At 39.8% G+C, this 15,784-nt stretch overlaps 1 protein-coding gene and 1 long non-coding RNA gene across 2 annotated transcripts in view; one reads left to right on the plus strand and one right to left on the minus strand.

Moving 5' to 3' along the window:
- Nucleotides 1-15,784, minus strand: part of mcf2l2 (MCF.2 cell line derived transforming sequence-like 2) — a 312,522-nt gene that overhangs the window by 231,333 nt on the left and 65,405 nt on the right. The window lies entirely within an intron of this gene.
- Nucleotides 1,583-10,875, plus strand: LOC132378245 (uncharacterized). The gene is made up of 4 exons (XR_009506941.1): nt 1,583-2,130; nt 3,135-3,391; nt 6,065-6,109; nt 9,467-10,875. It is a non-coding gene; the product is annotated as an uncharacterized LOC132378245 (long non-coding RNA).

A 15,784-nucleotide genomic window follows, 5' to 3' on the forward strand; every position in this document is an offset into this window, starting at 1 on the left:
TTAGCACCTCAGTGCAGCTCTTTAAAATTTGGTTAAGAATACCCCATGCTCAGAGCAGACCATTACCAGGTCCCTCTCCTCTTTCATTCCCCAGAAATGATGCAGTTTCTCAACCTAAAATGTTGACTGTTTACTTCCCTCCATATTTGCTGCCTGAACTGCTGAATTTCTCCACTATTTTGGGCATTACTTCCGATTTTCAGCATCTACAGTCTTTTTCTCAATTTTCATGCTTGACATCTTCAGTGAAACATCCCAACCAATCACAATTGACCTTTGACACTATCACACACCAGCAGCCTTCATTACGATCGCAGAAGTACACAAAGAGAATCTTAATTAAACATCCAGCACATACCAAATGTTTAATTGGACATGATGTGGTGTAGGAGCCATGTATCAATTTTCTGACTGACTGTATTGTATTTTGTTGCATGTTTATTATGGGTAATTTGTCAAGTGGGTTGGGGTGTAGAAGAAGAGAACAATATAGCAATGCATTCATGCTTTGGTCAGTTTTAATCTGGTCAGAGCAGGGAGGTGGTCAGGGGAATGATATTTGTTATTGACCATTTAACACTAATGTTTAAAATCTAACACTCAAGTACATTTAAGTATGCTTAGCCTGCTTATTTTGTTGTTTGTAGTTATGTTCGTTTTATAGTTACAAGATTGTTCATCTTTGCTGATTTTTTAATAAAGGATTGAACATACTTCCTCCGACTTTGAACTTGGTTATTTGTGGAGTGTGACATACAGTGTAAAGTGCACCCCCCCCCCCCCCACCCGTGCTTAGTGGTTTGGTTGTTTTAAAGTAAATGCTACATTTTGTCAACAGAATAGTTACACCAAACAAACACCATAGACGAATGATTGCCTCGGACCTGTTGGCAAAATTGGAATCACAATACCAAGAGGCCAGGGCAGCTTGCAGCAAGTGATGATTGGTGCTGAGTATTTGTGGCTTGAACACAGTCTGGAGTGGTCAGCACTGCTCAGCCACTGGGAACCATTTGCTCAACGGTGTGTGGTTTGACCAAGAGTTTCTCAATTTGTTTTACTGAAGTGCTGAAATATCCCGATTGCCAACATTTGAATTGAACGCTGTTTGTTTGGTCTGGTGTAAGCGCTATGGATGCGTGGACAGCCTTGAATTGAAATATGGCTGGTGCTCCAAGCGGGTGGTGCAGCTAGAAAAGTAGTATGAGTGAATCCAAGTTTAGACTGTTTTGGTAATAAGCAGGTTCAGAACCTTTATTACTAACAAGAGTTTCAGAAATTCTTAAGGTCTCACAAACATCTCAATAGAGGTATGTAAACACTTCAAGTAACCCTGCAGATTTGGTCTCTGGGGGGCTGAAGGTGAACGCTTCCCTTAAAAATAAGACAGGAGTGTCAGGAGCTCTGTATTTTCTTCAGCCTGAAAGAGAATGGCTTGTGAATCCTGATGGTTCTGGAGAACTTCTGCCAGACGATCCAGAAGTCTAGAGGATTTTTTTTTAAAAGAGTGAAGAGGAGTTGGACGTGGTAACACACACAATCCATCATTTCTCTTATTGGACCTATTTGAGGAAGACAGCAGTGGCCAGTTAAGAAACTGCTCTTTTTTTTTAGTCATAAGAATTGAATTTCATTCTTGCTCAATCTGACTTGGATGAAGGGTATTCTTTGGGGAGAGAGACTGAGAAGGTCAAAGTTCAGAATGGCTGTAATTGCCTCTCAGTGGAGACGCCTAGAAAGGCTGAAATGGAAATCAGTGTTTTTGCCAAGGAAAGAGATTTCCAGATGAATTAGAGATTGCAAAGGGGAGAAGGTGTAAAAAGGAATAATTATATTTTCAAGCTCAATCCAGTACTTGAAGATTGTGTCCTGTGAGTTGGTGGATGGCATGTTAGGTCAGCTGTGCTTGAAGTGTCTAAACATCTGTAACACTAGCAAAGGGATAGCTACAGGAATGTCAGAAATAATCATGTTCAAAACGCAATTTCTTCCCAGGAGGTATCGCTGACTACACAGTGCCTAGAAACTCAAGTGTCATTCAAGTCTTTCCAGACAGAAGAGGATTTCTGTGGCAGGTGTGCATCAAGAATAAGACCGGTTGTCCCGACAGGTCTACAACCAAGATCTGAGGTTTGTGGCACTACAGCTCCATGAACTTCACAATTTTGACTTGACTTACTGACTGAACAGAGAGTGGTGATAAAGATCACTCTATACTGGGCTGCGTGCTGGGAACCTCTGACCTAGATGACAACTGTGTTTGCTGGAAGAAAAAAAGAGGAGATTTGTATAAATGTTAATTTTATGTCTTCTACTTTTAGCAGCATGTACTTGTAATTATTATTGTGCAATAATGAAAGGGCTGGGATATAGGAGCTACGTATCAATGTTCAATCTGTCTATATTGTATTTTGTGTTGTCTGTTTATTATGGGTAATTGTCACGTGGGTTGGGGTGTGGTAGAAGTGGGGAGTATAATTACGTATTCATGCTTTGCATCTTGTGAACCTTAATGCTACACTGAAATATTCACAATTTGCAGCATTTACTGAAGCTAGACCTTTGCCATCAGTTTGTCTATTTGCAATCACACTCATGATCTGAAACAAAATTGCTGTCAGTCACAAACTTATATTTTTTAATTCCATTACAAAGTCAATGAAGCACCTATCCTGGGTGTGAAATAACACAAGCACTTGCACAACTACCCCAATGCACCTTGTAACATTTGTCATCACTGACTCTCAGAAACAAATGATCTATTGCCGGATGAGGCTAGACCTTTGGAACAGCCGGAATAAAAATTTCTTGGCAAGATAAATACCTATGTCAGGATGTTGTTTATTGACTACAGCTCAGCATTTAACACATTATTCCTATAGTCTTGATTGAGGAGTTACAGAACCTGAGCCTCTGTACCTCCCTCTTCAACTGGATCCTCGACTTCTAACCCGAAGACCATAAACTGTACTGATTGGAAATAACATCTCCACCTCATTGACAATCAACACTAGTGCACCTCAGGGGTGTGTGCTCAGCCCACTGGTCTACTCTCTCTGCACCCATGACTGTGTGGCTTGGCACAGCTCAACTGCCATCTATGAAATTGCTAATGATACAACCATTGTTGGCAGAATCTCAGATGGAGAAGAAAGGGGACGCAGGAGCGAGATATACCAGCCAGTTAAGTGGTGTGGCAGCAACAACCTTCCACTCAACACCAGTAAGACCAAAAAGCCGATTATGGACTTCAGAAAGGATAAGATGAGGGAACTCACACCAGTCCTCAGAGGGATCGGAAATGGAGAGAGTGAGCAATTTCAAGTTCATGGGTGTTAATATCTCTGAAGACCTAACCTGGTCCTGATATATCGATGCAGCTACAAAGAAGGTAAGACAACAGCTATATTTCATTAGGAGTTTGAGGAGATTTGGTATGTCACCTAAAACACTCATAGATTTCTACAGATATATCACAGAGTGCTCATCTGGCTCAACTGGTGGCATCACTGTTTGGTATTTGGGGGGGGGGGGGGGGTCGCTATTGCACAGGATCGAAGTAAGCTGCAGGAAGCTGTAAAATTAGTCATTTCCATCATGGGCACTTGCTTCCACAGTATTCAAGACATCTTCTAGAGTGGTGCCTCAAAAAAGCCAGGGTCCATCGCTGGGACCCCCACCATCTAGGACATGATCTTTTCTCATTGTTACTATCAGGAAGGGGTGTAGAAGCCTGCTCCTGTACTGCTGCCACAAGTTAACAAATGTCACACATACTGGTAATGTTAAACCTGATTCTGATTCATTAAATCTGTATTTTCCATGTACTAGCTCAAATCCTTTGAAAGCTATACTAAATGTCTCTATCCACAGATTCAGCCCAACTTACTGGTAATTTTCAGCATTGTTTCAGATTTCCTAAAATGTTTCCTTTTGTTCCATTAAAATATGTTGCATCGTAATGTCATAATATACAACACATTTATTCTTAGCAAGGATACACTTTACAAGCATTCAACTAACAATCAAGGCCCTTTACTTACAAACTAGTGTTAAGTGATATTTCCATTATGATTCAAGCAATGATTATGTAGGACAAGGATGCCCCTGCTGTGAAGAGGTTAGGCATTTTACTGACTGGCTGTGACTGGACTGCCATTGTTCTTGAATCAAAGCCAGACAACAATGGATTCTTATCCAGCCTGTGGGGAAACTGTCTGAAGGTAGAGGGGCCCAAACTGTAGGAGAAATGGTTCATCACAATGCTGCTGAAATTACTGGCATAATGAAGCACAACCAAGTAACATTTTTGTACCCTTGTACAGCTTCCAAATTTCTGCCTTTTCCAGGACCATGCAGTGAGGCAGCTTCTTAAACAGTGTGGTGAACTATGTGCCTGTCGGGACACGCCCCTGCTGACTGCTCCTGTGGCTCCTCCCACAGGCCCCTGTATAAAGGAGACCTGCGGCCTGAAGCTCGGCCTCAGTCTCCAAGACCTTGTATGATAGACACTCACTCCTGGTTCCTTCTTCCAGTCAATAAAAGCCAATATCTCGCCTACGTCTCAGTGTGAGTTATTGACGGTGCATCAAACAGAAAGGCAAATTAAAGGCCTTCGTCTTCACTAACCAATCAAGTGAAAAGATGAGCAATATTACCACAGAGTTACAGTCATTATTGCTTTATCTGTCATTTACATCTTTTTTTTAAAAAAAAGACTGTTTAACGTCATTTCCAGTTCACAAATGGGATGTGGGATTATTTTTTTTTAAAGAAACATAGTTGATTGTAGACTTTGGGTTGAGGAATCTGGCGAAATGGATCCTCTCTGAAATCCCCATCATTTAACAGGCTGGAACTGCAATGGGATTGGAAAAGCACACCATCCACACGTTTTAATTCCACGTCCCATTCCCATTCTGAAATCCCCATCATTTAACAGGCTGGAACTGCAATGGAATTGGAAAAGCACACCATCCACACGTTTTAATTCCACGTCCCATTCCCATTCTGAAATCCCCATCATTTAACAGGCTGGAACTGCAATGGGATTGGAAAAGCACACCATCCACATGTTTTAATTCCACATCCCATTCCCATTCTGATATGTCTATCCATGGCCTCCTCTACTGTCAAAATGAAGCCACACTCAGGTTGGAGGAACAACACCTCATATTCCATCTGGGTAGCCTCCAACCTGATGGCATGAACGTTGATTTCTAACTTCTGTTAATGCCCCCCTCCCCTTCTTACCCCATCCCTCATTTATTTTCCCCTTTTTTTCCTTTTCTTTCTTTTATCTCTCTCTGCCCCACTCACAATCACTCCTTGCCTGCTCTCCACCTCCCTCAGGTGCTCCCCTCCCCCTTTCTTTCTCCCTAGGCCTCCCATCCTATGATCCTCTCCCTTCTCCAGCTGTGTATCCCTTTTCCCAATCAGCTTTCCAGCTCTTAGTTTCACCCCTCCCCCTCCTCCTATCATTTTGGACCTCCCCCCCCCCCTTCAAATCTCTTACTATCTCCTCTTTCAGTTAGTCCTGATGAAGGGTCTTAGCCCAAAAATCAACTTCCCCCTATAGGTGCTGCCTGACCTACTGTGTTCCACCAGCATTTTGTGTGTGTTGTTTGAATTTCCAGCATCTGCAGATCTCCTCATGTTTGCACCATCCCCCGCTATTGTTTGCTTATTTGTTTGTTTCCCTTCACCTTAACAGTTTTTATAAATTGTTATTCCACTTAACATGGATCCCTATAAGCAGAGCTGTAATTGGCAGAAAACCACTCACAAGTACATCCAACACCCAAGAATGGGAATCCAATTTGCTAATTTTCAGGATTGTGAGCTACAAATAGGCTTTATTCGTGCATTTTAACGTGATATTTATGAAATGCTTTTAACAGTGCTGACAACTTACATTTCAAAAATTTCTGTGGTGTTTTTTAATTTTAGTTAAAAGAGTAAAAATACTTTAAGAAGCATTTTTAATGCTGGAGCATCTCAGCAAATCAGGCAGCATCTATGGTAGGGAATAAACAATACCACATTTCTCCCTCTTCCTTTCCAGCTCTTCATCAGGATTGCAAAGGAAGAGGGCAAGAACCAGGATAAGGTGAGGATGAAGGAGAGGGAGGAGCACAAGCTGGTAGGCAATAGGGAAAGGCTGGTGTGTGGGAGAGAGGGCAATGAAGCAAGAAGCTGGGAGGTGATAAGTGAAAGAGCTCAGAGGCTGAAGGAGGATTCTTTTCATCAACTTACTACAAGATGGTCTCCCTTGTTTTTATCATTAATTGGTCGGATTAATGCTGTCAAAATGATGATTTTACCGAAATTTTTATATTTATTTCAAGCCCTACCAGTTTTTATTCCTAAATCTTTTTTTGATAACATTGATTCAAAAATTTCTTCATTTGTGTGGCAAAATAAAAACCCTAGGTTAAGTAAAAAGCAATTACAAAAATCAAAAAAAGATGGTGGTTTAGCTTTACCTAATTTTAGATTTTATTATTGGGCAAATAATATTCGTAATTTATTGTATTGGAAATTAGATTTGGATTCACCACTGTGCCCACAGTGGGTAAATTTGGAATGTAATGAGGTAAAGGGATATTCTCTATTCTCTGTTCTTGGTTCTTGTCTTCCTGCGGATTTAGTTAAATTTAATAACCAAATATTTAATCCTGTTATTAAACATACATTACGAATTTGGTTTCAATTTCGTAAGTTTTTTATTTTGAAAAACTTTGTTCTTGATAGCCCTATCTTATTTAATTTCTTTTTCAAACCCTCCTGGACAGATCAAGCTTTTAACATATGGAAAAGGAAAGGTATAAAATGTTTTCGTGATCTCTTTTTTGAAGATACTTTGATGTCATTTGATCAACTTTCTAATAAATTTGAATTACCTAAATCTAATTTTTTCAGATATTTACAAATTAGAAATTTTTTACATAAAGTTTTACCATCTTTTCCTAATTCAACTTTGATGGACACTACAGATTTGATCTTTACCTTAAATCCTTGTCAGAAGGGATTAGTAGCTTTTATTTATAATATGATTATGAAGATACAACCAGAAATATCAGTTAGAATTAAACAAGAATGGGAAAAAGAACTTCAATACAACATATCAACAGATAAATGGGAAAAAATTTTGCAAATGGTTAATTCTTCTTCTATATGTGCTAAACATGCTTTAATACAATTTAAAATTGTACATAGAGCTCATATGTCTAAAGATAAACTTGCTCGATTCTATTCTCATATTAACCCTCTATGTGACAGATGTCATTTAGAAGTGGCCTCATTGACCCATATGTTTTGGTCATGTCCCACTTTACATAATTATTGGAAGGATATATTTACTACTATTTCCTCAATTTGGAATATAGATTTACAACCTCATTTTATTACTGCAATTTTTGGCATACCAAATGAAGATGGTAATCAGTTTTCCCCCTCAATCAGACGAATGATTGCTTTTGTAACATTAATGGCCAGAAGGTCTATACTACAAAATTGGAAAGAAGTAATTCCTCCTACTACATTTCAATGGCTTTCTCAAACTATTTCTTATCTGAGTTTGGAAAAAATTAGAAGCACTATTTTTGACTCATCAATTAAATTTGAAGAAACTTGGAGACCGTTTATTCGACATTTTCATATGAATTAATTTGGCCTTCTCCAGACCTTTCTGCTTATTCATGTTCAGGTATGGAGTTCCGGAGTTCTTTGACACTATCTTATACTTGTAAACTGTTATTATTGCCTATGTTAGTTTAGTTTAGTGTTTTATTTTTTTTAATATATATTTTTTTTCTCACATATTTTTTAATATTTTTTTTTCTTTTTTAATGGTTATTTCTGTTTTTTTTTCATATAATCATGTGGACTTGATTAAGGTATTTTCTTTTGTTGATGTTTAGTAGGATATTATTATCTTATTATCAATGTGATTTCAAGTCTATTGTATTTATAATTTACTTATTACTATGTTATTTTTTTGTGTATATGTGAAAATCAATAAAAAGATTGAAAAAAGGAGGATTCTAATAGGAGGGAGCAGTAGAACATAGAAGGAAGGGAAGGTGGTGGGGAACCAGAGAGATTTGATGGGTAGGTCATGACAGCAGGGAGGAGGGGGGTAATTATGCACTCCTCAACCTTTTCTTTTTCTATTCTGGTTATCCTCTCACTTCTTTTGCTCTCTTCACCTCCCTCTGGTTCCCCACCTCCTTCCCATTCTTCCATGGCCCATTTCCCTCTATTACATTCCTCCTTCTTCAGCTTTTTACCCCTTCCAACCATCAACTCTCAGCTTCTTACTTCGTCCTTCCTACTGCCCTCCCCCCTCACCTGGTCTCAACTACCACCCACCAACTTGTACTTCCCCCCTCCTCCCCCACCTTTTTACTGGTTTCTGCCCCCATCGTTTCCAATTCTGATGAAGGGTCTTGGCCTGAAATGTCAAAGGTTTATTGCCCTCCATAGGCGCTCCTCCAGCATTTTGCACATGTTGCTCAAAGTTTCCAGCATCTGCAGATTCTAGTGTTTATACTTCAAGAATTCAGCTGATTTCTGCACAGGCTAAGATTTTAAGTCAACCTCTCAGGCATGCTTGTTGTGGAAGAATTATGTAAATTTGTTTGCATCATTATTTTGATTTTCTATCTTAGATATTCCTTTACCCCCATTAGTTTTCATTTTCAAAATCGTTTCCTGGTTAACATTACAGAGAAGCTATTCCTTCCCTTTGTTTATCATTTGTCATATTCTTCATAAATTATTATATGTTTTAGCATGGCTACTGCCTCACCTTGCCCATGCATGATAACGTCATTTGGATCTCTCACTGCTTGCCTTTGCAAAGCATATGTGACTGCTATCAGCGTTAGAGGGCCCAAATAGATTTACGCTTTCCAAGGCAGATGTAGATTGGAAGGGGCTCCTTCAGTAATGACAGGAAACCTATATACTCTCATACTGAGCATGAAAAATATTCAAGAGTATGAAGAAAAATCTTATATGCGTCTGTGAGAAATTATCAAAGCAGTCTAAACACTTGTAACATATATAGCATGTTACAAAAATTAGTAGAGACATTTCTAATTATGATGCCATATTGCAGACCACAAGATGATCCTCTTCTGAGATAATACATCTTAGAAGACAAAAATCTCTTTCATAACAAGTATTTACAAAATAATAATGTTAAGCATTTAAGTTAGACTCGAGTATTAAATTATAATCCGCACGTAGTACACAGAATTACAGAAAGTACGAAGTTAATTTAGCATCTTGGTAATTGTTGAATCTTTCAAGGTAAAACCATTTATAATTTGTATTACTGATTCTGGTTTTGCTTGTCTTGAAAGTATAAGGATGGAGTTGTGTGAAATAGTTGGTTTTGAAATATAGGCTCTGAATTCAACTTGGAAGTCAAAATTTAATATCCTCGTAAACCCAACAGATTTGCCTCAATGACCATCAGCCAGAGTAACACAAACATCCACAGTAATGAAGTGCTTCAAGAAGTCGGTGATGAAACACATCAACCCCTGCCTGAGAAGCAACTTGGATTCACTCCAATTTGCCTACCGTCACAACAGGTCAACAGCAGATGCCATTTCATTGGCTCTTCACTCAATCCTGGAACATCTGGACAGCAAAGATACATACGTCAGGATGTTCTTCATTGACTACAGCTCAGCCCTCAATACCACCATCTCCTCAAACCTAATTTAGTCCTAGAGCTCATTACCTCCTTGTACAACTGGATCCTCGATCTCCTCATTTGCAGACCCCAGTCAGTCCAAATTGGTAACATCTCCTCCACAATTTTCCTCAGCATCCTATCTGCTTTATACTTATGGCAGTAAAGCTAAGCACAGCTCCATGCCATATTTAACACCACCGTCGCTGGCCAAATCAAAGGTGGTGACAAGTTAGCATACAGGAGTGAGACTGAAAATCTGACTGAGTGGTGCCATAGCAAAACCTCACACTAATCGTCAGCAAGAACAAGGAGCTGGTTATTGAGCTGGTTATTATAAGAGGAGGAAACCACATGCCCATGATCTGGCCATCGTCAGGGGGAATCAGAGGTGGAGAGGGTCAGCAACTTTAAATTTCTCAGTGTTATCATCTCCTGAGCACAGTACTTAAGTGCAGTTATGAAGAAAACACAGTAGCACCTCTACTTCCTTAGAGGTTAGCAAAGATTTGGCATGATATCTAAAACATTAACAAACTTTTATAGATGTGTGATATCAGGCCTTGATGCAACCAGTCTATAAGAAAACACTAATGCCCCTGAATAGGAAACCCTACAAAAAGTAGTGGATACAGCCCAGTCCAATTCGGATAAAGCCCTCCCCACCATTGAGCAAATCTACATTAAACGCTGTTGCAGGAAACAGCATCAAGGGCACCCACCACCCCGGCCATTCTCTCACTGCTGCCATCAAGAGGAAAGTACAGGAGCCTCAGGACTCACAGCTCCAGGTTCAGGAATAATTATTATCCCTCAGCCATCAGGCTCTTGAACCAGAGGAGATATTTTCAATTGCCGCATCACTGAAGTGTTCTCACAACCGATGGACTTACTTTCAAGGACTCATGTCATGTTCTCAATATTCATTGCTTATTTATTTACTTTTTATGCATTTGCACAGTTTGTTGTTTTTTTTGCACATTGCTATTGTCCATGGTCCTTCATTGATTCAATTGTGGTTCTTGTATTTACTATGATTGCCTGCAAAGAAAATGAATCTCAGGGTTATATATGATGACGTTTCAGTACTTTCATAATAAATTTTCTTTGAATTCTGTCTTCTGGTTTATATTATCCAAAATTACATTGTTGAAAGACAAGTATCACATTGCAGATTGATCAGATCTAGCAGGTAGTTCAGGGAGAGAACCACACAGAATTTCCAAATGGATGCCCCTTCCCCATAACTAGGCCACTGAAATAAAGAAACTTGCTAGACAGTTTGGCCTGTTGTACTAATTGTACAAAAGCACACAGGTCAACAATTTGTCAGTGACAGCAGTAAAATGCACCAACTAGACAGAAACCACAGAAAGGTGCTTGGTTCCTGTGATGTGCTGAGCTGTGAATACAACTGTGCTGTCTTTACGACAGTTATTTAGTTTATAATATTTTCGCTTAGTAATTCATTCGATAGTATTTTCTAGTTAGAATTAGAAGTGTTTAAAGTATATTCATTGCATGTAAAATATATCGGCATGCGATGACGTCACATCCGGTTTCGCCGCGTCTTGTGGGAAAATACTGGTTTGAAATTAGCGCGAGGGTGGGGGCTTACCACGAGGCAGACCCGAGCAGAAGTTGTTTTGCAGGCATGAGAAATCAGTGAGAGCAACGCTGTAAGTTAATAGATAATCGATATATTGAACTAAGATGTTAATGCCGATCCTGTTAGAAGTAACGACGGTAGATAATGTTTATGCTTTCGTTAGTTAAAGAGTCGCGGATAGTTTGCATGGAAGTGTATTTAAAGTAGTCAATGGAGCAGGTAAACTCTCCCTGTATACTGCACCTTAGTGTAATGTAGTTATAGTCACCTTTGCAAGTATTTACACTTGAAATGTGATATTAAGGAAGGAACAAATACTGTATCAATCTTGTATTGTTTTATCAACAGTTTTCACCATATGTTAATGTGAAGAGTGAACAGTAAATGGTTAATCTTGCTGCGATCTGGTTCTTATTAACTGTGGTTTATCTCGACGTTAAATTCGGCGTTCGTGACACGCGAAGGAGAACGTTACAACAACCTTCTGCAGTTTTGTTTTTGCAGTCGCAAGCAGGGCAGTTGCCAAATCAAGCTACTATGGATCCAGACAGAATGCTTTCTATGGTGCATCAATAAAAATTGGTTAGATTCAACATGGACAGGCCAAATTTCTTTAGCCTGCTAAGGAAGTAAAGGCATCAGCGAGCTGTCTTGCCGGTGATATCCCTGTGATTGAGCTAGGGCAGAATATTGGTGATCTTCAAACCTTGCAACCTTAAGTTCTCAATGCTCCAACCCTCAACTGTTGTGGTAGACCGAAGCACGCGCACCACCTCTCCTTCTGAAGTAAATAACCACCTCTGTCTTTTTGTTGACACAGAGAGGCTGTTGCCATGTCACCAAGTTCTCCACTTCCTTCCTGTACTCAGACATATCGTTCCTGGAGGGGTGGGGGAGGTGGAGAGAGGCCAGGGGGAGGGAATTAGGGATTTGGGCTCCGATGTTCGTAATTGAGTTTTTCCTGTGTAGACTAGCTGTTAGGTTTGTATGTGAGGGAGGGGGTTTGATGCTATTGTCAGTGCTCTTTTCTGTGAGGGAGGGGGCTGGCAGTTTGATATTATTGTTGCTGTTTCTTTTTCGAGTGAGGAGTTTGGTGGTTTTGATGGTCTAGCTGCCATTTTCCAAGTGGGTAATCTGCAAGTTTTTTGTGCAAGGGAGGGGTGTGGGGAGGTGGTTTGGGGTTTGCGAGTTTTGTTTCCTTTTTCATGCTGGGGGTTGGGGGAGTCAATGTCTTTACTTCCAGCAACGTCTATGGTTTTTCTGTATTTAATGACCAACTGGAGAAGACGAATATCAGAATTGTATCATATATACATAGTTTGGCAATAAAATGAACCTTTGAAATCTCATGTGATGCATATAAATCCACAGAACTGCCAGAAAAGAAATGATACACATGTTGCACTTAAGGACATGTGGAACTTCTAATGTATTTATAAAGATACAAGTTAGGAATTAAGGGTTTTGAAGGTGGATACATTTCCACACAAGTTACATCAAATATACGTACAGTGGGATACAAATAAGAGTGCTAAGTTGGATCCAAAAATAAGCCTACTGAAAGGAGAGGGTGGTGTTTGAGAGATGGTTTGTCAGTCAAAAATTGCAATTTGTAAGATCCCATTAATGCATGTACAGTCGGCCCTCCATATCCACGAGTTCTGCACCTGCGAATTCAACCAACCGCAGATCAGGATTGAAAAATACCCCCAGAAGTTCTCTCTCCAGCACTCGTTTGGGCATGATTTGCCTCGCGTCTCGTTCAATTGCTACTTGTGATATGTGCACACTTTGTTTCTGTGAAAAAATGGCTCCTAAAAAGCAATTAAGTGGTCAAAGCAATTCTCCAAAGCCCAAGAGAGACTGTAAAGTACTGTAATCTAGATATGACTAAAAGTATTACTCATTGTTTGAGTATTGTTTGCCTCGTGTCTCGTTCGTTCACTACTTGTGTTGTGAGCAAGAGGAAAGAGCTTAAGGCCAGTAAGGGATGGCTGGCTAGCTATGTAAAGCGCTACAGCCTCAAGAACTTAGGGATCACGAGAGAATCGGGATTGGCTGATGCCGAGGCAGCATCAGCGTTCCCAGAAGAGCTATCATGGTTGCATGTGTACTGAACATGTACAGTTTTTTTTCTTGTCATTATTCCCCAAATACAGTATAAAAACTATTTACGTAGCATTTACATTGTATTAGGTACTATAAATAATCTAGAGATGATTTAAAGTATACAGGAGGATGTGCATAGGTTATATGCAAATACTACATCATTTCATATACGAGATTTGAGCATCTGCGGAATTTGGTATCCGCGGGGGGTCCCGGAACCAAACCCCCACAGATATGGAGGGCTGACTGTGAAGAAGTTTGCAGATGATGCTAAGAAAATGGTCGTGTAGTTCAATGCCAGTACAGTTTAGGCTGTACAAAGATAATATACTGATAGAATTTTGTATATTAAACCAATAATAGGAAAAGTGGGGCTGAGCAGCAGATCAGCTGTCATTTTCCTGAAGAGAGCCAGGCAGGAACAAGATGCAGAGCCGACTCCTACTCCATTTCTTATGTCTGGTCATTTGACACTACAAGGGTACCCATTAGTGCAGATAGATAAGGGAATATGCATCGCACAGTACTTTACAGAGCGACCTGGAGGGGCAAAGGGACCTCAGAGTGTACATCTACACATCCTTCAAAGGTAGCACAGCAGGTGAGTAAGAGATTAAAATGACACATGGGAGCCTTCCTTTGTCAGTCCTGGAGGTAAGTGCCAGAAATACACAGCAGTTCAGTTGCTATAGTCACCATATTACCGGGCGGATATGATTGAACTGGAGACAGTCATTCAGGCACACAAGGGGATGATGCCAAGACTGGAAAAATTAAGCTCCAGCACAGGCACAGCCCTCCCCATCATCAAGGACTTATTCAAGAAGCAGTAGCTCAAGAGGTGGCAACCAGCATTCAGGACACCAACAATCTGGAACATGCCCTCTTCTCATTACTACCATCAAAGAGGAGGTACAAGAGCCCAAATACCCACACGCAATGATTTTTAGAACAGCTTCCTCCCCTTCACCATCATATTTCTGAACAGTCCAAGAATCCACAAACACTTCCCCATTACTCTAATTTTTTTGCACAATTCCTTTTTGTAATTTATAGATTTTATATCCATGTATTGAACTGCTGATACTAAACAACTGGCTCCATACCCTATGTCAGTGACAATAATTTTGATTCTCCAAGTTTTTCTGTAGAAACTTCATTAGTAATCTGGAATAAAACTGGAATGTCAGTTGATTCTACAGGCAATTTCCTAAATATTTTTATTGATAGTTTAAATTATTTTTCTTTTCTAGCATCATTGAGAATGAGTTGAAGACATAAATTAAATAAAATCTCTCGCATCTCCAAGCTTTAGAGATACTGCATCATACTTCAATCCAGCTGGTAAATTCTTGTGCCATTGGCGCTTTGCAAGAAATAGTTTGTGTGGAAAACCAGCTGCTGTGCACAATGCAAAGACAACTTCCTACAAATACCGTGTGTGTGCCACTAACATCGCGGTACACTCATGTCACCTACAGATGGAGCAGCTATAGAGAAAATGATGCAGCCAACCAGAAGCAACCCCTCAAAAGGCAAATTTTCAAACAGTTTCTCAGAAGCCACTGCTGGAGTCTGTGCTTTCAGATTCATTGTCCAGCTTTGCATCCTGTCTACGTCCTGTTATAACCTACGGCAAACTTCCTCGTTGTCCACAACACCACCAACCTTCCTGTCATCTGCAGATTTACTAACCAACCCTTCCACTTCCTTTTCCAAGTCATTCATATATATATTTTTTAAAAAAACACTAAGAACAGAGGTCCCAGAGCAGATCCCTGTGGAACGCCACTGGGCACAAACTCCACGCTGATTAGACTCCATCTTCAATTACCCTCTGCCTTCTGTGAGCGAGTCAATTCTGACTCCACACCACCAAGTTTCCATGGATCCTGTGTCTCAGCCTTCTGCATGAAACATGCAACACATTTCACTCAAACTTCTAAGTCACCAATTTTCTGTAAGGTTAAATAGACTGCAGTTGAAAGCATCAAGCCAATACTGAATTTTCAATCAATCCAAAAACAATAAAACTCATCCTACCTGGAACACTTTGAGAATCTGAATACAAACAGATCCATAAATGTGGCTACTTAAATATTTTCCTTACATGGAATGGTGACAAAAAATAATAATGTCACAGATGAGCACAGTCAGCACAATTATGCTACTTTACAGGAGGCTGATTGAAAACAAAAATAATCCAGAAGATTCAGAAGTATTTACTTGGAGTTATTTAAAAGCCAAAGTTTTTTTTTCCTCTCTGAACTTAAAGAAAAGCTGACCTGGTTTTCTGTGTTTTTTTCCCCCAAGTTGGAAGCAAAATCATAATTTTAAGTTTCCTTCCTCTGCTTCAA

The sequence above is a fragment of the Hypanus sabinus genome, chromosome 2 (assembly GCF_030144855.1).
Source record: "Hypanus sabinus isolate sHypSab1 chromosome 2, sHypSab1.hap1, whole genome shotgun sequence".
Lineage (NCBI taxonomy): Eukaryota > Metazoa > Chordata > Chondrichthyes > Myliobatiformes > Dasyatidae > Hypanus > Hypanus sabinus.